A 23,338-nucleotide genomic window follows, 5' to 3' on the forward strand; every position below is an offset into this window, starting at 1 on the left:
CATTCAATTCTGTGACCCTGTGTGTGAGGCCACCGCTGTGCCGGGCAGTGGGGAACAGAACCGTGGCCTTCACCAACCTGATCATCTCGTCAGGAGATAAGGCAGACATGATGGGTGGGCTCAAAGTGAGAGCCAGAAAGGCAGAGTGGGGAGATGTCAGGGTGGACCCAGCAATTGGGAGCGGGTGTATGGACGACGGGAGACATGAGCTGACCCCGAAGGAGCTGAGCAGGCAGAAAGGCCAGGCGTGCCAGCGTGGGGAGCACACAGGAGCGGGTCAGCTAAGGCATGGATGATGATGGTGATGGGGCCTGTGGGTCCTACTGCAGGTGATCCTGGTCCAAGCAGAGGTGACGTAAGGGGAGGGGGTGCGGGAGGAGAAAAGTGTGGGAACCCACTCAGCCAGGCTGAGGCCTCTGCCTCCCCCGACCCTCCTGGGCCCCAGGCTCCTCCGAGCTTCCTTTCCTCCTGCTCTTGTCTTTAGGCATGTAAACCAGACCCTTCCTCCCCTGAAAGAGTGGACAGGCCCGCCCAACCAGCTCTTTTCTGGGCTAGTGTGTCTAACTTCTCTCTTCCTTAGTCAGAGGGGCACATTTCCATCCTTTTTATCGGCTCGTGTCTCCTCTGACATTTTTCTCCATCTCGCCGCTGGGTGCTTCCTGGACTCCATGGGCCGCTGGTGTCTGAGTCGTCATCTCCTTTGTTTGTGCCCGTGCGTACGTGCACAGGCTGTGGCCAGGCCTGATCTGGCCCCAGGGAGGTGACAAGGGCCAGTCCTGCTGCGCTAAGTCCAAGGGCCAGTTGTGTCCCTCAGCTCCCTGGACCCAGCTCAGTGGGACTGGGACGGGCCACCAGCGTGATGGGGATGTGTGCCCACCAGAAACAAACCAGAGCAGAGCCTGTCTTTCCCTTGGAGGTGAGCTGACTGATGAGGCCATCATGGCTCCACCAGAGTCCAGACAAGCAGTGGAGATGGACGAGGCCGGAACCCCATCCACACCCCCTCACTGTCCCCAACAGTGGGACGATGCTGTCACCACTGTGCCGGTCCCGACAGCCACCCAGGTGTGAAGGAGAGGTCCTGACCCGGGCTCCTGACACGCTTACCCACTGCCCTGTCTGGTCTCTCCCCACTCCGGGCTCCAAGTGCAACCGTGACAGATAAAGTGGAGCACGGCTCTTTGCTAACACCCCAGTACTTGGTCACCAAGGAAAACGGTCCTGGTGAGACGGAACCCTGCGGGGCTGTCGGCGATCTCCCCAGCCCAGCATCCCGAGAACGAGTCAGTAATTCCAGGACCTTCCTGTCTCAGTAGCCACCTCTGCCTGAATCCCGCTTGCCCGGGACCCCGGGCCTCCTGAATGTGACTTCCCGCGGGCAGAACAATGCGGAGAAACTGATCCACTGTCCTTTTAAATGAAGACCTAGAATATTCTATGAACCCACGTTGCTTTTTTGCTGACTGAAATGGAATTTATTTTCTGTTCATTCAAACAAAAGGAAGCCTAGGAAGAGCCGTCTGCCGTGGAGCTGTTTTCCTGCAAAGGCAGAGCTGCCGTTCTGTCTGGTGGAGCTCACCTCCTGCGGTCGGGGGCACCAGTTCCTGCTGGCCGCCGGCTGGGGCGGCTCTCGGCTCCCTGAGGCCACCCTCAGGTCTCTGCCACGTGGCCCCTCACCGCACGGCAGCGTACCTCTGCTGGGCCAGCAAGCACCAGTTCTCTAGTCTGCTACAAATCAGTCATTTCTCTCGAAGCTGCTTTCAGCAAGAGAAATACCACCACATGTCATAATAGCCGCTGGAAAGCATGGGGAGCGAGCCAAAGGGAAGGTGGTGGCTAAAGAAGAGGCCGTGGCACCAACTTGTGTGCTGGCCAGTGAAGGGAGGGGCAGTGGCTATCCATGGGTCCAGCCCTCCCCACCACGCATCCTGCTTCCTTGGCCCCTTCCTCTCCTCTCCTCCCTCCAGGCTCTCTCTCCCCAGACTCTCTTCTTTGACTTCCATTCCTCCTCACCTGCCACCCTTTCCAGAACAGGTGTCCTTCTGAGGGTCCTCGTGGCTTCTGAGCTCTGAAAGGTGCGAGGGTGGGATGGCCAGGAAGTCAAGGCTCCAGGGCCCACTAGACACCCAAACCCTTGTGGTCTCAGACTGATCACCCGGCTTCTCAGAGTCCCAATTCTCTCCCTCTCTCCATCTGTCTCCACTCCCCACAACCCTTCTGCCCATAGCAGGGTCCCCTGGGGACAGAACCCCGTGGAAGGATAAGAAAACAACAGTGACCACAAGTCCCCCGGTCCTAGAAGCCCCACGTGCTTCCCCGTGCCCACCTGCAAGGTGTCCGGGAGACGAGGAGGACGCCCTCCCACGTCAGAGCAGAACAGCCCCCGGAGCCCCTTTCCCAAGTTGGTTTCCCCTCAGTTTGAGTTTGGGTTCCCTCTACTTACCAATCATCGGCATCACAAAAGGATGGAGGGGGGGGCCTGGACCAATGAGAACAGGTTTCTATTTTCGGGCTCTCAGCAAAGCCTCGGGGATGGAGCTGCAGCTCCAGTAGAGGGAGAGAGAGAAAGATGGCAGTCCGAAAAAAACCTATGAAAAAGGAAACATTTCAATAAAAGGGATTAAAATATAAAGCAGCGACACATTTTTAGACATTTCTCATTTGTTGTCCCCAAGGCCCCTGCAGCTTCTAGAAGAGAGAGTGGGAGAGTTTGGAAGGTGCCTTTAATTGTCTGTTCAACCACCACCCCCAGCCACCCACTCCCACCCCCCTACTCGGCCGGCTTTCTCTGGCCCCCGGTGGCAGCCCGTCTGCTGGTGGAGTGGCCAGGGGACAGGGTTGACCAGGCAGGCGGCTGACACGTGCAGGGCTGTGTGGCCTTCACGGGGTTTTTACTGTATTATTTAACACCAATCCTTCAGCACGTGCCACTGCACAGTGCCTGCTCCCAGCAGAGGGAAAACAACTAAAGGAATATTTGCAAGAAGCTGAGTTCAGTAAATATTTTATGCCCATTGATGCGACTGCTCGCAACCCCGGGTGGCCCGGGGGAGGGAAGCACGCGCCACAGAACGTGCAGAGGGTGCCGAGGGGTCCCCACACGCAGCAAGCAGACCTCGCCCTGATTCTCAGCCGGCCCGGGAGGGCGTGACCCCAGGCGTCCCCAGGGAGGGGTCTGCACCCCCTCCGCCCGCTCTGGCGGCCCTTAGGAATCTACTTGGTTTCCAGGAGAGGCTGAAATAAATGTGAGGCCCCCACACCATTTCTAAAAAGGCACATCTTCCCGTGAGCAGCTCCAGGAGTACAGTCACCATGGTTCTCAAAGTGGCATCCCCAGGAGCATCAGCCACTTAGAAATGCAGATTCTCAGGCCCCACCAGAGACCCCATGGAATCAGACAGTCTGGGGTGGGACCCAGCCACTTGTGTTTACCAAGCCCTCAGGGGACTCTGATGAAAGATTAGGCGCAAGGTCCCAGAAGCGCTCAGGTTGGTCCCAGCCATCGGCATCTGGGTCCCCTGAATTGCCGTTGTTTGCATATCTCACAGCTGGGGGAGCCCAACCGCACTCCCCAGCAGAGATGCTTCTGGAAGGGATCTTCCTTTCTGTGCAGCCTCAGAGGCCGGGGGGGGGCAGCTGCAGCCCTGAATCTGGGTCCCCCACGGCCCTTCCCCCTCCCAGGGCCCCAAGACCCCATCTCAGCACCTGGAATCCGGGCAGGTGGGGTGTGCAGGGGTGGGCCTTGGGGAGGGCTATGGTGGGTGCTGGGAGAACCAGAGCTGAGGGGCGGGGAGCCCCAGCTACAGTGGGAGGGAGCCGAGCACCCCCCAAGACTGCCAGCCAGGAGCTGTCCTTCACTGACCTCCTCCTTGGCCTGTTCCTTCAGGCAGCGGGTCCGGCTTTCCTAGACCGGAAGCAGCAGAGGACGCCAGAGGGAGCGCTGAGGGTGGGGGCTCCACAGGCCGCAGACAAGTGACGACCAGTCTAGAGACCGCAGCCCCGGCAAGGAGCTGACACCTGCCCAGCCTGGCCCTGGCTGCCTGGGCCACCTGGCACCATCTTCGGGGCCTCCTCCCACCCCACCCCTCCACACACACACACACACACACACATGCACACTCCAGGGCTCTGTGATGGGGTGTCCCGAGGGAGGGGCCTTTCCCTGGAGCCAGGCCTTCAGAGGAGTCTCCCCCCAAGGTCAGGTGGGGGCGGAAGGTCTGCAGGTGGGAGCCCCTGAAATGACATGACCCCATCCCTCCTTCCCTCCCCTGAGGCTTCCCCCTAGAAAGTTTTTCCACCCGTCTAGATGAGCGTGAGAGGAAGAGAAGTCCTCCTCCAGAGAGGCCTGGGGAGAGGGGACAGAGCGGGCAGGAAGGGGGGTGCTGGGCAGGGCAGGACCCGGGGCCGGGAGGCCGTGTGCGGTTGGGGACGCGGAAATTGGCAAGTACAATATCAGGCGCCATCAGGCGCGGTAAGGAGGTGCTTGATCGAGATGCTCTCTGCTGCAGATCAATGGCAGCCAGAGCCATTAGCCACGAAAATGAGCCAGAAGCGAAGGGCCTGATCGGCAATCGATCCCGGGTTAAGGAGGACACACAGGAACGGGGCCGGCAGAGGACACCAGTGGCCAGCAAATGACATCTCAACCCCAGGCGGCGGCCAGGGAGTCTCTTGTCCCCCAACAGGGGCCTGCTGTCACCACCATGGTCTGGGCTCATGGGGCCCAAGAGAATTGCCGGATGCCGGACACGGGTCTCCAGGGGCAGACGTGCAGGCAGCAAGAAGGAAGGGGATGCGGGGGTCCCGAGGGGGCTTGGTGGCTGCAGCAGCGCTGGCCCGAGTAAGTCAAGGCAGCGGCCTCAGGGGACCGGGTGCCCAGGACAGAGGAGGAGCCCAGGAGGCAGGCTCGGACAGGCAGGGTCAGGTCACCATGGCGGGCGCGGCGTGGTCACCACAGGAAGACTCGGCCCTCCTTCCCATCCAGGCCACCCTTGGCCTGAGGTTCAGAGTCCATGGGGGGGGGGTGTCCCGCCTTGCTGGAGGAGGCCACTCCTCCATAGTGCAGAGAAACATCCCCTCAGGGGCCATTTCCAATAAGGGAGGGACGGCAACCCCCCCCCCCAAGCTTCCATTCCTGCAGGTTGGCAGACATGGGTGCCAGCTGTGACCTCGGGCAGGCTGCGTGACCCTCCCCGGTTCCTTAGAGGGATCCCGTGAGTGTTCAGCGGGTGGTGAAGGGAGGGCTTGCCAGAGCCGGGCAGGCGGCCAGCGGGTCATTACTGTTACTTGGTGTGCCTGAGGGAGGGTGCCACCTGTTTCACTTTGTTCCCAGGGAATGGCAAAGACCCTCTTGGGCTAGTGAGAGCTTCCACTTGGATTTCTGGATCTCAGCAAGAAAAACGTGTCACCCACATTTCACCGGGCAGGAAACAGGGGTGGAGGGCTTGGGCAAGGCAAAAAATAAAACCAGGCCGGGGCAGGGGGGGGCGGGGAGTGGACCTCTGAAGCTCGTCTACACTCTCCCCTCTCCATCACAGACCCCATAGGCTGGCTGGGGTCCCCTGGGCCTCTATACCCTGGACCCACTCTGTGCGCCACCCCGCAGGGTCCCTCCGGGTCCCAGGCAGCACTCAGGTCGAGGTCCCATCAGGCACCTGCTCACCGGCCTGCCTTCCTCCCCGTCCTACAGCCTGTGTGGGCTCAACCATCCCCTCCTCTGACCCCAGCCTGGACTCCTGGCGAGGGTGACCCCTCCTTACTCAGTGCCCTTCATCCCAGTGGCTGCCCCATAGATGATGACAACTGGGCACAGACACGGCTTATCATCTGCCCGTCCCAGGAGCCTCTCAGCGCCACCTGGACTGAAGCCCACCCCACGGTGGCTTCAAAGCCCCTCGTCTGCCTTGTCTGTGTTCCTGGGGTGTGCCACACGCTCTATCTGAACACCCCCGGGACCCTTGGGAAGCCCTCCAGCCCTCTGAGCACAGGCCATATCCTAGCTGCCAGGAGGGGGTTGCGAGACCCCAGATCAGCACCCGGTGGGGACACCCAGCCCTGAGCCCCAGGGACAGAGAGGACCCAGCAGGATACGAGCAGTTCTGGGCCGAAGCCACCCCTCGGCCTCATCCCAATTCAGCCCCAGGTGGACAAGAAAAGCCCTGCCAGGGGCCTGGAGCAGATGGGGCGGGCTCCGGACCCCTGCCCGGCCCACCATCTGTCCTGACAGTCGGCCCGTCTGCCCCACAGCCCCTCCTCCCGGCCCGCCATCTGCCCGCCTCCTGGCCATCCTCCTGGCTCCTCCGGGGCCCTCTGGAGCGGCCGGCAGGAGTGGGGCCCGGGCCCGGCTGCCTGGACCAGCACCACCGGGCGCTCCTGAGGGAAAGGGACCAGAACAGGCCTGCCAGGGTGGGGGCACCTCCAAGATGGCCACCTCGTGACCACAGGGTGGAGAGGGAGGGGCACAGGGAGGGCCTTGCACCTGGAGGTGGGGCAGCCACAGCCCTCCTCACCCGAGGCCTGAGCAGGAGGGGTCCAGCCTTGTCGGGGCGTCCTCTGCCCGGCAGCCCTCGTCCAGGCCTTTGCTCCCTGCTCAGCTTGCTCCTCCGGGCTCCCTGGGTGCTGTTCAGTGCCTTCCCCCACCCTGGGACCCCCAGGGCCTGAGAAGAAAGAAGACTCACTTCCATCCAGGGCCCCAGAGTGGGCTGGTGAGGCAGCAGGGACCTCAGAGGCCCCACCTCTGCCTCCCAGGCCATGCAGCCAAGTCCAGGGCCCATATCAGCAACCCCAAAGCCCCAGGCCATTTGCTCAGAAGGAAACTGACCCGGGCGGGGGGAGGGCCTGCCTTTGGGAGCCCACCCCGGGGACTGCGCATCATAGGGTTCCTGGGAGACAGCAGCTGAGCAGTGAGTGTCAGGCGGAGCATGTCAGCAAATGCACCCTGAGAGGCCAGGGAGATGAGGCGAGACAGACCTCAGCCCCTCCCCCCCGTCCCCCAAGTGGCATGACTGCTCTGCCAGACGAAACGTCAGGGGCATGAGTTCTGCTCGGTGAGAGGTGCTGGCACCTCTCTGGGGAAGGGAGGGAACCAGTGTGCCACGCCCACGAAGTGGCTGACAGGGGTAAGGGCGGGGCACCAGAGTCTACCCGCTCTCTGCTGGAGAGTCGGTCCCTGGGGGTGCCTGGGTTCTTCTTCTGGGTCAGACACTGAGGCAGGTCCAGCGGTGCAGGGTGTCAGCCCCTGGGTTTGGTCCCCCACCTGCCCTGAGCAGTCCTGAGGACAGCACCCGGCAGGGACGCCAGCGGGGGTGGGGGAGAGGGCTGGAGGACAGGAGCCCCCAACTGCTGCTGCCCCTCCCCCTCCCCAGGGGCAAGCGGCCAATGAAGGCCTTGCCCCACACCCCACTCCGTGGGGCTCCCAGGAAGAGCCTCCCTTTACCCAGAGGATGGAGGGTGCCCTCCTGCTGACACCCCATTCAGCACGGAGCATCCTGGAACCCTAGGTCCCCTTCCGCTGTGCAGGGCATTGGACCACCCCCTATTCCTTCCTGGGGTTAGAGGCGGGGCCCTAGAGCCTTGAATGCCCAGCACACCCACCAACTCGTCACCTCAGTCCAGTGACACCCAACTCTCCCCCACCCCCCGACCCCAGACTCAGTCAGATAACCAGGCAAACGCCGGTTTTCCTTGTAGGAACAGGCAGGTGGAGAAGAGCCACATCCGTGTCCCACATCAGCAGGATGGGAGGAGGGGGCCCCCGGTGGAGCCAAGCAGCTTTGTGGGTGTCACCATCACTGGCACAAACTTGCTGGAGCTGAGGACGGCACCACCAAACCCACCTCGGTGCACCCGGCCAGGCACAGGGGACCCTGTCCTCCCTCGGCTCCCCGGGCCTGGCTGGAGGCGGTGGGCAGTGGAAGTAAACGGGACACTGTGGGGGACCCAGCCGGCCGGCCAGACAGTCGCCGGCGGATCTGTGGCTGGACAGTGCCACCTGGTGGACGTATCAGAGACTACAGACGTCGGGAGTTGTTCTGGTCCTGGGATTCCCAGAGGCTGGGCCTTGCCTCCCTTCTCCCCGCTGCGCTCCGTGACTCTCAGAACCCGGGCCTCTAATGGGGTTCTGCTAGATGTGACTGGTTATCAGAGGGCCCAACCCAGCCACTTCAAACCTGGCAGGAATATAATCCCCCGAAAGAAAGAGCTTCTCTTGGACGAGCCCCCTCCCCAACGCTGGCACGTCCATCACCCACTGTCAAAGGGAGTCACCCCTCCTCCATCACTGATGCCACGTGCACCCCGGACTGGCCATCTGTGAGGGGAAAAATCAGAAATCCCAGGCCAAAGAGGGGGCAAATCAAGCCTAAAGGAGAATAGTGCCTGCAATGGGTTGAAACACATTGAATACATAAAATAGATAAATACGTAAGAAAAGAGAAAAAAACCAAAAACCTCATTGGAAACAACTAGGGCCCCAACTCTCTACTTTGAAAACTGTTCATTAAAAGAAAAGAATGAAGTATTTCCCTTTTTAAACTGTATTTCAGGGCCACCCCCATAACTCTAGTTGATAAGGGAAGGTTTTTTTTTTCAACAGGAGAATTCTAGCTCCTCGCTGTGAAGGGATGAGGCCATGAGAGAATCACCATTTTGCAAGGTCTCCTGAAATAATAGTTTCCCACGATGGTCATGGACAGACGAGACCACTGGAGAAGGACGTTACGGAGGAGCGCTGGGCCGTCTCAGCATCACAGGTCTGCCGCCGTGGGAAACACACAGCCCACCGGGCAAAAGGATGAGCCTGAATCGAATCAAACTTCCAGGGCTAAATTTCCATTTCCAGGAAGATGGGGATAAAGCGACGCCACAGGAAGCAATCAGATCCAGAATGTGTGGGACAATCGGTGGGAAAGCTGATCTGTTTTCTGCAACAAGTCATGGCTGGGGGAGAATGGGGGGAGCTGATCCGCATCAAGAGAGATTTAAGAGACACAACAGTCAAACTTACTGTGTGGACCTCGTTTGGAACCTGATGTAAACAAACCAACTGCAAAAAGATATCTTTGTGACAATCAGAGAAACGTGGTTACAGATGAGGCATTAGCTGATGCCAGGCATCTGCCGTGAATCTCGATCCTGTGCAAATAGAGCTGTATTTATGTTACAAAGTTTCCCACATTTGGAGAGTTGCATTCTGAAGTTTATAGGAACAAAATTACAGAATGTCTGTCTGCTACAGGCTTGAAAATACTTCACCGGCCGGGAACAGCAAAGAACACGAAGACAGCAGTGGATGAAGTAAACGTGGCAGTTTTTGATAACCCCCACATGAGAGTTTATTGTGCTAGTCTATCTTTAAGTGTTTTGAAAACTTTCATTATAAAACATTTTTAAAGAAAAAAAGACACAGGGGGCCTGCCCAGTGGCATAGTGGTTAAGTTAACACGCTCTGCTTCAGTGGCCCAGGGTTTGCTGGTTCGGATCCCAAGCACAGGCCTACACACCACTCATCAAGCCATCCTGTAGCAGCTTGACACCCCACATACAAAATAGAGGAAGACTGGCACAGATGTTAGCTCAGTGACAATCTTCCTCAAGCAAAAAGAGGAGGATTGGTAATAGATGTGAGCTCAGTGACAATCCTCCTCACCAAAAAAAAAAGAAAAGAAAAAAGACATATCCTTTCTCCTACAAACCTTACCTGGCATAATGGAAATGTTATTGCAGAAGTTGACATCCTGCATCCCTGACTCCCGTCTTCTTTCTTTGTAGGGGATATGTGTTTGGTGGGGGGGAATCTACAGCGTCATCATAGCTCTTTAATGGTTCCTGTGCCCACAAGACTACAGGGCTCCCCTAGAGGGGCTGGACACTTGGGTGGCATCCCTGCCCAGTCCCCACTAAGCTCCAGCACCCTGGACGACTCTCGTTCCCTCTCCACCCCTTGTGGGCTTTCAGATCCAAATCAATATTGTATTGGAGAAGGAACTCATCCCAGGAGCCTGTGAATGTGGCACCTTATATGGCATGAGGGACATTGCAGGTGTGGTTAAGGATCCTGAGGGACCGACCCGGTGGTGAAACGGTTGAGTTTGTGCACTGTGCTTCAGCACCCCAGGGTTCACCAGTTTGGATCCTGGGCGTGGACCTACACACCGCTCATCAAGCCATACTGTGGTGGCATCCCACGTAGAAGAACTAGAAGGACTTACAACTAGAATATACAGCTACGTACTGGGGCTTTGGGGAGAAAAAAAAAAAGAGGAAGATTGGCAACAATGTTAGCTCATGGCCAATCTTCCTCACCAAAATGTGAAAAAAAAAAAAAAAAAGATCCTGAGATGGAGAGACTATCCAGGTGGGCCCAATATCATCACAAGGGTCCTTATAAGAGGGAGACAGGAGGTCAGAGAAGATGTGACGCTGGAAGCAGAGCTGGAAGGATGCCACAGGCTGAGGAATGTGGCGGCCTCTAGAAGGAGGAAAAGGTGAGAAAGCAGATCCGCCCTTCAGCCTTCAAGGCTCATCTAAATGCGAGGCTCAGGGGGGCTAGAAGGGCTGACAAGATCACCCTGGTCGTTTGGGGGCGGGTGGTACATCAGGGGCGTCCCTCTGCTCCTCGCCTCCCATCCTCCCTTGGTCCCCAGCCTTGACATGCGCTGGTGTAAACCCGTGGTGGACCGGCCTTCCCTGGCAGGCTGCACTATGTGAGACGGAGCTGTCCCCACACCCTCAGGAGCACGCGCCCCTCTGCTGACCCCACCAGGCCCAGCATGGGCAGCCCCGTGGGGACAGGGCCCACCAGCGCGTATCCTCGCATCTCTCTCTCACCCTGGCCTCATCTCCCTGCTCACTCCACACGGAGGAGCCAGTGGTGGGACCCCCTCCCCCCCCGCCACAGCACCCTGAGCTCCCTGACTGGCCAGCGAGTCCACCACCCTGGTCTTATTCCCAGAGGTCCTGAAACCACGGAGAGACTGAGAACCACAGCCCCTGTCAGGCCCTCGGGCCCGGGGGCTGAGCTGGAATCTGCCTCCTTGCCTGAGCCGCTCTTGCTCCGGCTGATGCGGATTTGACGGGGCGGCATCATCTTGCCTTTCACAGAAACTGGTTTAGACGTGGGTGGCAGAAAACCTTCCCAGTCGGCAAAGCACGTTCTCCGGCCGCCAAAGGCCCTGGTCCTCTGGGCACCATCCTTGTCCTGGGAGCACAGATGCACAGCGCTCTCTGCATCCAGCTGGGCCGCGAGGTCCTGAGAGGCCACGAGCAGCCGCCTTTGATGTTTTCTCTCTCTCTGTCCCTGGCTTTTTCTTAGGCCCTGAGCTAAGCTGCCGGCTATGTCGTGGTTCCAGATTTCCGTGTACGTCCTGATCCTTCAGATGGCCCTTCAGATCCTCTCCCACCGCCCTTCACACAGTAGGTGCCAAATAAATGTCGGCTGAACAGAGTGGCCCCCAGAGATGACACGGCTGCGGGAGAGGAGGCTCACAGGAAATGCACCCAAATTCATGAGTCGCCCCGCTGTGGCCGTGTCGGGAGGTCAAGCTGTGTGGGACTCAATTCCAGCCTCTCACGAGCTTTCCTGGACCTTCCTCATGAGGGTCCTGGGACCTCGGTTCAGGGTGGACGTCCATGCTGTTTCCCTCCATCCTCCGTCAGACTCTGGCCAGGGCGGGTCACGGCGGCCTGGAGCCCAGGCTCTTGATTTCGTCTGTCTGCAGCCCCAGCCCAGCCCACGCACCCCCGACACCCCACAGGTCACCCCATTTCCTGCTTCATGGAGTCCCCGACTGTCATCGATGCTGCAGACGGTGACAACGGGAGGGCCAGTGAGGATGGCCGTGGGACCACATAAAGGTTGTTACCTGCCCGAGGACCTTCATGCATGAAGGGAACATTGTCCCTGTCACCAGACGGGGGTCATGAGTTGGGAGGACCAGCCCCAGCAGCGACATGCTGGCTGTCCCTCATCCACCCAGCGTGGCCAAAGGAAGTTCCTTATCTGTCCTGACATGTCCCTCCTTCATTATCAGGGCACAAACAGCAACCAAGAGGCTGCAAAATAGATGGTTCTGGAGACAGCAAGTCCTCTGAGTCTCACGGGAAAGGTCCTCTGACAACAGCCCCGACAAACAGTAATGTCATCTGTCACCTTCCTGTCACCCACAGTGTCCCATCCCGCTCTCCACCTTTGCACCTCCTAGAGCCACCACCCCCCAACCAAGGTGGTCAGACACACGGAGGAGCCAGTGGTGGGACCAGAGAGAGACCCAGACACTGCCCGTGGCTCAGCCCCCTGACAGCTGCAGCCCCGTCTCCCCCTGCCTGGCGGAGCTCAGCCGCTGGAGCAAGAGGGGAAAACCGCTTATAAGGACACACCAAGGAGAAACCCTCCAGGGAAGTTCCGGGCCTCCGTCCTGAGTGCCCCTGGGGCCACGGCTGGCAGCAGAGGACCAAGGCACGTGGAGTCCCAGGAGGATAACAGCTAAAAAGACTTATACCCGAAACAACTAGGGGACAATGACAAAGCAAGCTCAAAGTAAAAACCTCATAGACCAGCTATGTGGGGACAGAAGGCTCTGAAGGATGCTGTGACTTTGCTGGGGGGGGGGCATCAGGCAGTGGGTTCCTCCGTGGGGGAGGAGTCAGCCAAAGACCAGACAAAGGGTGACCAGACCTGGCCAGCCAGGGCCACAAAAGGGAGGGTCTTGGGTGCCCCTGGGAGTCACTGGGGAGGTCCTGGTGGGAAAGGAGGACTGTCTCCTGAGGTCCCCTTGCTCCATCCCCCTCTGTCTCCTGCTCAGAAGCAAATGTGACTTCCTGCCCCAATCATCAGAGGATGCTGCTGACCCCACCCCCAAGACCTCGTCTCCTGGGGGCAGTGGCTCTGACCATGGCGCTGACCCCCCAGGAGGAGGCGGAGGGGAGACACCCATGCAGGCTCTTGCTGCTGTACAACGACGTCCTGACACTGAGCCCCTCGGTGGACACAGGAGTGCTTCACTCATCGTCCTTGCAATGGCCTCCCGGGGCTGCAGGACAGGCCAGAGGAGGCCTCAGGGCTGAAGGGACATCGCAGGCTGCAGGGTCTCCGGGTAGAGGGAGAGCTGGTCCCCCAGCTCCCCAGGGCAGGACTGGGCTAGCGTGACCCAGGTCCCGGGCCATCAGTGCCCACCACCGCCCCCCCCCCCGGCCCCTCGAGGTTCTCAGGGCAGCAGCCTAGCGGTGAAGGGAGGGACCCATCGCAGCAGGTGCCTTCGTGCCAGTCCAGAGCTGGCAGACAGCGGCCCATGTGACAAGCCGTGGGTGCCGTGGGGCATCCCCCAGACGTGCAAGGAGGGCTCAGACAGAGCCACACGCACCCCAGTGCACCCCAGCTGCCCTCCAAGCCTCCGGAGACGGCTCCTCGGGCCCCTGAGTGGAGGCTCCCAGAGGCAGGGGCATGCTGAGTCTGGGCGTCTGGCCGGCCAGCCGGTCACCGGCTCTCCAAGGTGACAGACCTCACTGTCCGAGCGCCTCAGTCAGGCAGGACCTGTGAGTTAATTCTCCTTTAATGGGCAGCTGGTGTCACTGAATAAATAATGGAGGGATGTGCGTGTGAGGAGCATGGTCTGGAATAGGTAACAGAAGGTGAGAGGAGGCCGGGAGAAGGTGAGAGCAAGGAGACAGGAGCGAGACTTGAACAGCGGGGGGAGTGGAGAGAGGCAGCGGAAGGGAAGTGGCCCCGGAGGCAGAGGAGGCAGAAGGTGCCGAGCGATGAACAGAGGTCTGTGAGGTGAGGACACCAGGGGCTCAAGAAGCGACCCCAAAGAACAAATGGCTTTGCTCAGAAACAGCCACAAGAGCATCATCCAGGGTCCCCAGGTGAAACCACGGCCCCTCCAGCCTGCCTGGGGGCCACGGCGCAGCCCCAACACCAGCTGGGCAGAGAGTCAGTCAGTGGACGACAGGTGAGGAGAGCTGGGGTTCCGCCACTCCCATCCTGGCTGAAATCCAGGGCCGTGAAAAGGAAGGAAATCCTGACACCAAACCTTCAGGACATTACACTAAGTGAAATAAGCCAGTCACGAAAAGACAAATACTGGATGATTCCACTTATACGAGGTCCCTAGAATTGTGGGGTCCCTAGAGACAGAAGGGTGGGCGCCAGGGGCTGGGGAGGGGAATGGGAGTTAGTGTTTAATGGGGACAGAGTCTCAGTTTTGCAAAATGAAAAGAGTTTTGAAGACTGGACGTACAACAATGCGAATGTAAATTTTACGTTATATGTATTTTGCTATAAGTAAAAATTAAAAAATAAAAAGATGCTGGAATCCTGGGATCTTTCAGAGATGGCAAGAATGTTAGCGGTGATTCAGCACCAGGTTTAGGGACTTCTGGATTCTGTCTTGGAGGTAGAGAGACAATACTCTAAAACATGGGAAACCCCAGGTAGGCCACAGCTCTGTGTCGGGGGCTAGCAGACAAGGATAAGAAAGATGGGGTCCCTGACTCTGGCAGAGGGCAGATCCACAAACTGAAGGCCCAGTAACAAAACCTCTATCCCCCCTCATTTTAAAAATAATTCGAAGTCTCCCTTCCACTGTATGGATACACCGCACTTTGTTATCCGTCCATCCGTCGATGGACACTTGAGTTGCTTCCACCTTTGGGCCACTGTGAATAACGCTGCTATGCACATGCGTACACGTGTATCTCTTTGAGACCTTGCTTTCAAGTCCTTGGGGTGCACCCCCAGAAGTGGGGATTGCTGGATCATATGAGAATTCTATTCCAATTTTTTGAGGAACCTCCATACTGTTTTCCAGAGCAGCCAAACCATTTTCCATTCCCACCAGCAGTGCACAAGGGTTCCAACTTCACATCCTCGCCAGCGCCCGCTGTCTCCTGTTTTCCAATGCAGCACCCTGACGGGTGTGCGGTGTCACAGCTCCTTCCACGGAAGTCGGCATAGAGAAACGGGGATGAAACTGTGTCTGCAGAGGCTTCCCGGGGCAGGGAGACTGCTCTGTGTGACACTGGAATGGTGGACACGTCAGAAATGTGTCCAGACCCACAGAACGTACAACTCCGAGAGTGAACCTAACGTAAACTGTGGACTCTGCGTGACACGATGTGTCGGTGTAGTTTCATCGATTGTAACAAACGACCCCTCTGGCGGAGGATGTTGACAGTCGGGGAGGCTGTGCAGGTGTGGGGCAGGGGGCACACGGGAAATATGCGTGCCTTCTCCGCAATTTTGCCATGAACCCAAAACTGCTCTAAAAAGTAAAGTCTTTTTTTTTAATGTGCCCTCCATGAGTCAGGCAGACTGAGGAGGAGAGGAAAGCAAGAATGGGGCAGAGAAGGTGGTGTTCCTCAACCTCACGATCCAAGGGCCTGGCTCTACAGGTGATTTACCTACAGGCATAGACAAGCACCACATGTCTGGGGGCACTTAGCCAAATCCTGGAGGTGGGCCCCCAAAAGCCGATGTCCACATCCTGGTTCCCAGAACCTGTGAATGTGACCTTAATTGGAAAAAAGGTCTTTGCGGATGTAATTAAGGATCTCAGACAAAATCATCCCAGAATATCTGGGTGGGCCCTAAATCCAATGACGAGTTCTTATAAGAAACCGAAGAGGAGAGACACAGAGAGAAGAGGAGAGACACAGAGAGAAGAGGAGAGACACAGAGAGAAGAGGAGAGGCCACGTGACCACAGAGCAGAGACTGGAGGGCTGGGCCACAAGCCCCAGGATGCCTGGAGCCCCAGGCGCGCACCCCACAGAGGCCAGATTCCTGGAGGAAGGGCCAGGCTCTGAGAGGGCCGACTCCCTCCGCTGGCCCAGGACCTGTCCCCATCAGCTTGCTGTCACCAAAGCCATTATCACAGTTAGGAGCCGGCCCTGGGCTCTTCTGGGGCAGAGGGGGCAACCAACGAGTCAGCCCTGGTCCCTCATTCAGGGAGCCAAGCTGCCTCCCCTCTTTCTCCCCTCCCTCATTCATTCATTCACTCACTCATTCATTTCTCTCTCCATAAACATGTCTGCTGCCTCCCACGAATCTAGATATGGATACAGTATAGAGTCTCCTTCAGGGGCCCACAGCCCGGCGCGGGGGCAGCAGACCCACAACTTACAATCAAAGAGACAGTGACAAGCAGTTCAGCAGGAGAATCACAGGCGGGACCCTCAGAGGTTCCCGCTCCGCCTGGGGCGATGGGGAAAGCTCCCCAGCTCGGGGCCTAGGGGCCGGCCCTTAACAGAGAGGCGGCCTTCCTAGAGGGCAGAGAAGGTTTATGAAGGAGACAGTGGCTCTGAGGAAGGACAGAGACACAGGGGCACCAGGTGACAATGACGCTGGGGGATCCGCGGGGCCAGGCGCACAGGTCCTGGAAGCCTTGCCCTGTTTTATCCTCCAAATGATGGAAGCAGGAGATGGATGGGGGCAGGCTCACTTTTACGAAACTGTGGTGGAAACTGAAATATTTTTCTAGAAAGATCCAGAAGGTCTGATGCTGGCAAATTTAGAGGCTGCATCACTGGGGGGGCTGCAATGCTGCAGCAGGTGGGCCTCCTCCTGCCCCTTCTCTCTCTCTCTCTCCCCTCTACCAGTTCCGGCTCCATCTTCCCCTTGCGCCCTGACAGTCAAGCCCGCTGAGCCCAGGACACAGGCTTCGGTCTCTACAGGCATGTCAACTGCAGGGCCGCCCCCACTGTAGCACAGACCTGCTCTTCAAAACCAACCACCATCCAGAGTCCACTCACCAGCCCTCCTACCCACTCCCATTCCAGAGTCAGAAAGAAGGTGGCCCCAGCTCCCGGCAGCCCCCCACACACATGGAGGCTCTGCTCCCTGCACCCCAGGAGGGAGGCCCGAGGCGAGGGGAGAGGCTGAGGGAGGCGAGCGCCCTGTGTCCCAGGAGAGTACCACTAACCCACAGCACATAATCCTGTTAAAATATTAATCCTCATTTAGCCGGGAGGCGAGGTGGCCACTGAGATAAAGCCCCTGAGAAGTAATAAAAGGCACAGTGATTGATAAAGTGGATCTCATGCTAATAAAACCCTGCTGTCACGAAGGGCGGGTCAGACCCCAGTAATCGGGAACAGCCATCAGCAGGCAGGTCCCAGCCTCAGCGGGCAGGCGTGACCGCCCCCCAGGGCACTGAAGGGTGCTCGTGGTGGAGTCTGCTAATCTCTCCAGGAGAGGGAGGAGGAGCTGAGAGAAGGAGCTTCCTCCAGCACCGCTGCACCTCAGTGGCCCTTGGGGAAGGAATCGCCATCCTTAGGCCATTGTCTCCCTCCTAGGGAACACCGCCATGGTCCCAAAGATTGTGGCCCTCCTGGCAGCAAATTCAATGAGCCAAGGCCTGTCTGCATGTGGCCCCTGGTGGCCTCCCACTGCTCCCCAGACACTTGTCCTAGGCTGGACAGCTGAGGCCCCCAGGAACATGAGGATGAAGCACCCCTTCCAAGCCAGGGATTCATGTGGGCCTCCTCCCAAGATGGCAGACACAACAAGAGCCGGCACCCTGGACTCTGACTGTTTTGGGAGGGGTCGTCCGCCATGTCCCCAAGTAAAACTGCTCTTTGTTCAGTTCCCTCCTGACCGCGACTTTCTGCTCCAGCTAAGGGCATAACCAGGCTGCCCTTCATTTCAGCATCCCCAAAAGCAGAGTGCGCTGGCAACACCCCTTCCCCCTGAAGGGCACAGACTGGCCGTTGGGAGAGACCCATCTAGACACAACTTTGCCCATCACTACGGGAGGGTGGACTCCTGACCTCCGTGACTCCTCCAATAGAGGGGCCGGCCCATGGCTGGAGGGCCCCCACCCCCATGCCCACTTGCCTCCCCAGGGCCTTTGGGGCTCCCCGGCAGGTGGCACCAGCCCACGGCTGCACTGGGGCCAGAGAGGGAGAGAGGGACTCCCGCTGTTAAGACATCACTCCAACTGCCGCCTAGAGATGAAGGAGAAGCAAGGAGATGGGTCAGGAGGCCACTGCACTGGTCCAGACCCAGCGAATTTCACCCACGTATTCTTCCATTCACCATTCGAGACTCACTTATTAAACGCCTACTGTGTGCCGGGCACTGTGCCAGGAGATGCGGATAAAGTGTCGCTCAGATTCTAGTATGGGAGACACAGAAACAAGCGCAATGTGATTCATTCACGCCAGGTGATGAAGGAGAAACAGGTGGCACTGGCCCGTGAGGCTGACCTTACGGGGGACAATGCCGCCAGCAGAGACCGGGCACAGAGCTGGGCAGGCCGGTTCCTCCCATGAGCCCCAGGCATGGCCAGCGGCACAGGGTGATTTCCACCCGTCCACCTGTCAAAGCCACCCCATCCCCAGGCCAAGGAGGCCTCTGAGTCAGGTCCTGCAGGACGCCAAAGACCCTCTGAGCAAGAAAAGCAGCCAGTAAACAACCGCACGCTTCCCTGTACATCCTCTAGGAGCGGCCCACCGTGGGTGTGGGTTTGCCCACAAACGCTGCGCCCGGAGGAGCACGGCAGCCCTGTCTCTAATCTGAGCATCCCCCTGGCTCAGCTGGGGACCCCTGGGCTTCGAGAAGAGCTGGGATGACAAGTTTAAAAATGTTTTTCCAATACCCCCTTAGCAAGGGGCACACCGAGCACCCGGCTCTTGGTCTCTAATATCACCCCCCCATGAAAGCAGCCATGGCTTCCTGAGAAACGCCTGATTCCAGGACTGGCGTAGGCAACACCTGGGGCGAGCCCACAGCATCCCATAGCGCCGGAAAGCTGGGAAACGAGACGATGGGGAGGTCAAAGGGACACCACGGCCAACTGAAAGAGGTCCCAGTGGCCAAGGCCGGCACAATTTGAGGAACAAAATAAATGAAGTAGCGTTGGGTTGTGATGCAAAGTGTAAAAATAAATACCCATGAGTCCATAGTGATGTGAATTATTGCACAAATTAATAAACAGGAAGAAGAGACAAATCTCCTGCATAAGATTCCAGATAATCTGTGTGGCTCCTCCCAAGGAAGTGGCACACGACCCCCGCTCCTTAAGTGCGGACAGCACACGGTGACCTTCCCTCCAAAGGGGGAGTGTGGAAAAGGAGAGTGGGAGAGTCTCCTGCCGGAGGAGACAGCTGGCAGACACTGTCTGGGCGGGTGACCAAGGTCAACATCGGCAGCGATAAGCATGTTGACAGCATGTACCCTTGATATGACGTCATGAGAAGGGCACTCAATCTCTGTGCTCTTCCTCCCAAAAACCCATAACCCTAGTCTAGTCAAGAGAAAAACATCAGATAAACCCCAATTGAGGGACATTCCTCAAAATGCTGGCCAAGCGCTCCTCAAAATGGTCAGTCATCAAAAGCAAGGGAAGTCCAAGAAACTGTCACATCCAAGAGGGACGTCAGGAGATGTGATGACTCCATAGAATGTGGGATCCCGGAACAGAGAAAGGACACCGGGCAAGCACTCAGGAAGACTGAATCAAATATGGACATGAGTAATAATGACTTAGCAGTCTTGGCTCATTGACTGTGCAGACACGCCCGGTAGTGGAAGACGTCAATAACGGGGAAACTAGGCGTGGGAGATATGCGAACGCTCCACCATCTTTGCAATTTTTCTGTAATCCTAAATTGTTGTAAAATAAAAAGTTGATTCAAAAAAATGTTTTGTCTAACCAGACAGTAAGATAGATATTTGCATAAAATTTCCCTCTAAATTTATTCATCCAACAAATACGCGTTGAGCGCCAACTCTGGGCTGGCGATGTGCCAGGCTCTGAGGACACAGCCATGCAACCTGCGGCAGCCCTGCCTTCAGGAAGCCTCCAGTCTATCGTGCACCTGAAGAACGACCAGCACACAAGAGAGTGGAGAAAGTCACGAATGACAAATATAAATGATAAAAGTCTATGAAAAAATATATTCCCAAAGTATATATTCAAAAGTACATACACTGCGAAATACATAAAGAACTGATAAAGCCGGAAGATTCGACGACCATTCTGACCACTTGATCAGTGTTCAGGGACGATGGACAGTCTGCATGTGGGAAGAGGAGATGAGAAACTGTGACGTGGAGCCTCTCCCAGCCTCTCGGGCTTGATACCTTAAGACATCGCTACACACCTATTACGTCACCCAAAAGAAATTAAAAAATAAAACCCAGTGAAGATAGTCAGAGAGAAGTGATAGCAGGTCAACTCACGGTGGGCGGTACCAGCACGTAACAGCTTCAGCCACTCCTGACAGCAGCCTGACTGTAAGAACCAGGCAGCCTTTCTATCCCTTAACCAGTAACCCCTCTCTACTGTAGCCCAAGGCAATAATGTGAGTGTAATGAAAAGAAAAAAGTCAGGGATACCAAGATATTCACAGCTGCACTCGTTTTTAAAGAAAAAGTCAACAGCCCCCAAACCCAACAACTGGGGTATCCTACACGCCTGGTAAAGCAATGACATCTACAAGTGGTTCAAAGTTGGGGTTCTGGAGCCTGGGTTCAAGTCTCAGCTCCCCCACTCACTGAGTGACCTTAAACCTCTGCCTCAGTTTCCCCACACGAAAACTGAGGATATTACTAACTCCTACCTTCAAGAACGACCTCAAAGCTTGAACGAGATCGTGGATAAAGCCCAGTGCCTGGTCTAGGGAAATGCGCTGTTGCTGTCAGCTACAGGCAACTCTCACACACTCTTCTCGTTGAAGCACCCTAGGGGACCAGGGAAGAAGATGGAAACGATGGGGGGTGAGCTAAGGAGCTCCCTGCGAGAAAATGTGAGGCACAGAGCCCAAAAAAGGGGGGAGGGGTTACCCCAAGCCTGGCTGAGATGTCCTGAGAAGGACTTGCCATCTCCAGGCCAGACCCAGGCAGGCGGGAGAGGGGGAGCTGGACCCGGCATTTCCACACCCCCGACGGGGCCAGCAGGAGAAAACGCAGAGGGAGAACACAATCAGCGACTCCTCCCTCACCGGAACCCTCACCCACCCGCCAGCAAGACCAGTCCCGGCCCCAAGCACACCCCGGGTCTGTGCCCCCTGCCCCGCCTGGGCCGCGCCCCTGGACGACTGCGTGCCCCGCGCCTGTTCCCACCTCCCCTCCTGCCCACGCGGCAGCCGGCACATCCTGTCACCCCCAGCTTAACCCAGCAGTGCCTCCCAGGGCCGTTACTCTATTATCGCCTTAGATTACGTCCCGCTGAGAGTGACCGAAAATCCAAATAACGCAAACAGAAGCAAGGCAGTGCGCCTAATTCTCCCCGCAAGGACACAGTGGGGGTTGAGCCGTCCGGGCCGCTCTCGGGGCCCAGGCTCCTTCCGCCCACACCCGCCCTCCGATGGGGAGAGCCCCGAGCTTGAGGCATCAAGGGGAGGAAGACAAAAAAGAAGACGGCAGAGCTGGCCGTGGGAAGAGGCTGGGGCTGTCACATGAAGTTTTCCTTTCGTCCCATTGGCCAGTACATAGTCACATGGTCAAACCTCGCTGCAGGGAATGCTGGGAAATGTAGTCTTCATTCTTGGCGGCCATTTTGTTTTGGGACCGGGTTTTAGGCGACAACTAGCTTAAAATCCGGACTCGTCCGTGGCCGCCTAGTAGCCTCGATGTCGAGCACGCCCCCTGCACCCTACTGCCCTCGGGACCCCGGCACTTCCTCACTGTCCTCCTGTCTGAACCCAGCCTAGGTGTCCTGTGATGCCAGACCCTCGCGGTCCCGCCCCAACACTAGTGTGAATGCCGACCGCTCTTCTCCCAAGTCACCTGCGCTTGTCCCCGTGGCATGCGCCACAATCGGTGCCCGCTCACACTCAGGAATGTGGCTCACTCGCCGCAGCTCCGAGGGAAGGCGCCGCGCCGCTGGTCTCCTTGCACCCCAGCTCCGCCTGAAGCCGCACGTGCAGGCCCGGCACGTGGCTGCTTGTAGGAATCCACGGCTCTCGGACTTCAGCTGCAGGAGAATCACGAAGGACGGTAGCCGTGCGTGGATGCCTCCCCAGGGTGCGTTCCAGTGGGTTGGTGGGGGGGGCCAGAATCTGCACCCGAATTCCCCGGGTCACAGACACACTGGGATGCCATGCGAGCGCGTGGGGAATGAAGGGTGAGAGTATCTGCGGCCACAGCCGCGCAGATGCCACAAGCAGGAGCACCGAAGACAAGTTGGTAGCTGAAAACTTAAATCGGGACACACCACCTACCTGACACCTCCAACCGGGGTGCCCCAAGTGGAATGCTTGATTTCCCTGCTCCCGGGCCACATCCCCTCTGACCTCCAGTGGTGCGGGACACCGTCACCCACAGCTGCACAGGCCAGAAACCCTGCAGCAAGTCCTTTCAGCAAAACCTCCAAACTCGCTCTATATCTATCACCCCCACACCCATCCATCCTAGTTGGAGCCAACACCATCTCCTGCCAGATACAAGCTGTCACATCCCTGCGGAGCATCCAACACCCATTCCTTCCTCAATAACCGTCCTCAGCCTGCAAATGGAGTGGCGATTTTTGAAGCTCGATCAGTGGATGGCATTCCCTTGGGTCAAACCCTCCCACGGCTCCCCCTGCACAGGGTAGGAATGCCAGATTCCACCCCATAGCCCCCCAGGCCCCACACCAGGCCCACGCCCCTGGCTCTCCACCCCCAGGGTCACTCCCTGGACGTCACCCTCTCAGGAGGCCCTCATTGCCCCCACCCTGAGCCAGGCTCCATCTCGGCTCCCTGCTTCATTTCTTCCTGGCAACTCTCATTACTCTACTGTCTTACTTGCTTATTCATTTTATTTTCTGTATCCTCGACCAGAGTGGAGGAACCCAGGAACACTGTCGTCTCTTCACTCCACTGCTGTGTCCAGAACCTAGAATGGTGCCTGGCACACAGAACACACTTCACAGGTACCGAGAGAGACAGGGCCAGAGAGAGAGAGACAGGGCTAGAGAGAGAGAGAGCTGGCGAGAGAGAGATAGACAGGGCTAGAGAGAGAGAGAGACAGGGCTGGAGAGAGAGAGACAGGGCTGGAGAGAGAGAGAGAGAGACAGGGCTGGAGAGAGAGAGAGAGAGACAGGGCTGGAGAGAGAGAGAGAGAAACAGGGCTGGAGAGAAAGAGGGCTGGAGAGAGAGAGAGACAGGGCTGGAGAGAGAGAGAGACATTGCTAGAGAGAGAGAGACAGGGCCAGAGAGAGAGACAGGGCTAGAGAGAGAGAGAGGGCTGGAGAGAGGCAGACAGGGCTGGAAAGAGAAAGAGATGGACACACTGAGCTCAGGGATCCGTCCCCCACCCTCCCCCACTCTGTGAACATGAGGTAACAAGGGAGCACCTCTCTGACCGCCCCAGGGACCAAGTCCATCGGACGGGCCGCCCACACTTGTCCTCTCTGAGG

The 23,338-nt window shown here is 57.7% G+C and overlaps 1 long non-coding RNA gene across 1 annotated transcript; it reads right to left on the reverse strand.

Annotated features, from left to right (window-relative positions):
* Positions 1-1,464: 1,464 nt before the first annotated feature.
* Positions 1,465-23,310, reverse strand: LOC123276421 (uncharacterized). The gene is made up of 5 exons (XR_006512861.2): positions 22,725-23,310; positions 21,727-21,913; positions 2,444-2,588; positions 2,014-2,068; positions 1,465-1,754 (listed from the first exon to the last, which is right to left on the reverse strand). It is a non-coding gene; the product is annotated as an uncharacterized lncRNA (long non-coding RNA).
* Positions 23,311-23,338: the final 28 nt, after the last annotated feature.

The sequence above is a fragment of the Equus asinus genome, chromosome 13 (genome assembly GCF_041296235.1).
Source record: "Equus asinus isolate D_3611 breed Donkey chromosome 13, EquAss-T2T_v2, whole genome shotgun sequence".
Classification (NCBI taxonomy): domain Eukaryota; kingdom Metazoa; phylum Chordata; class Mammalia; order Perissodactyla; family Equidae; genus Equus; species Equus asinus.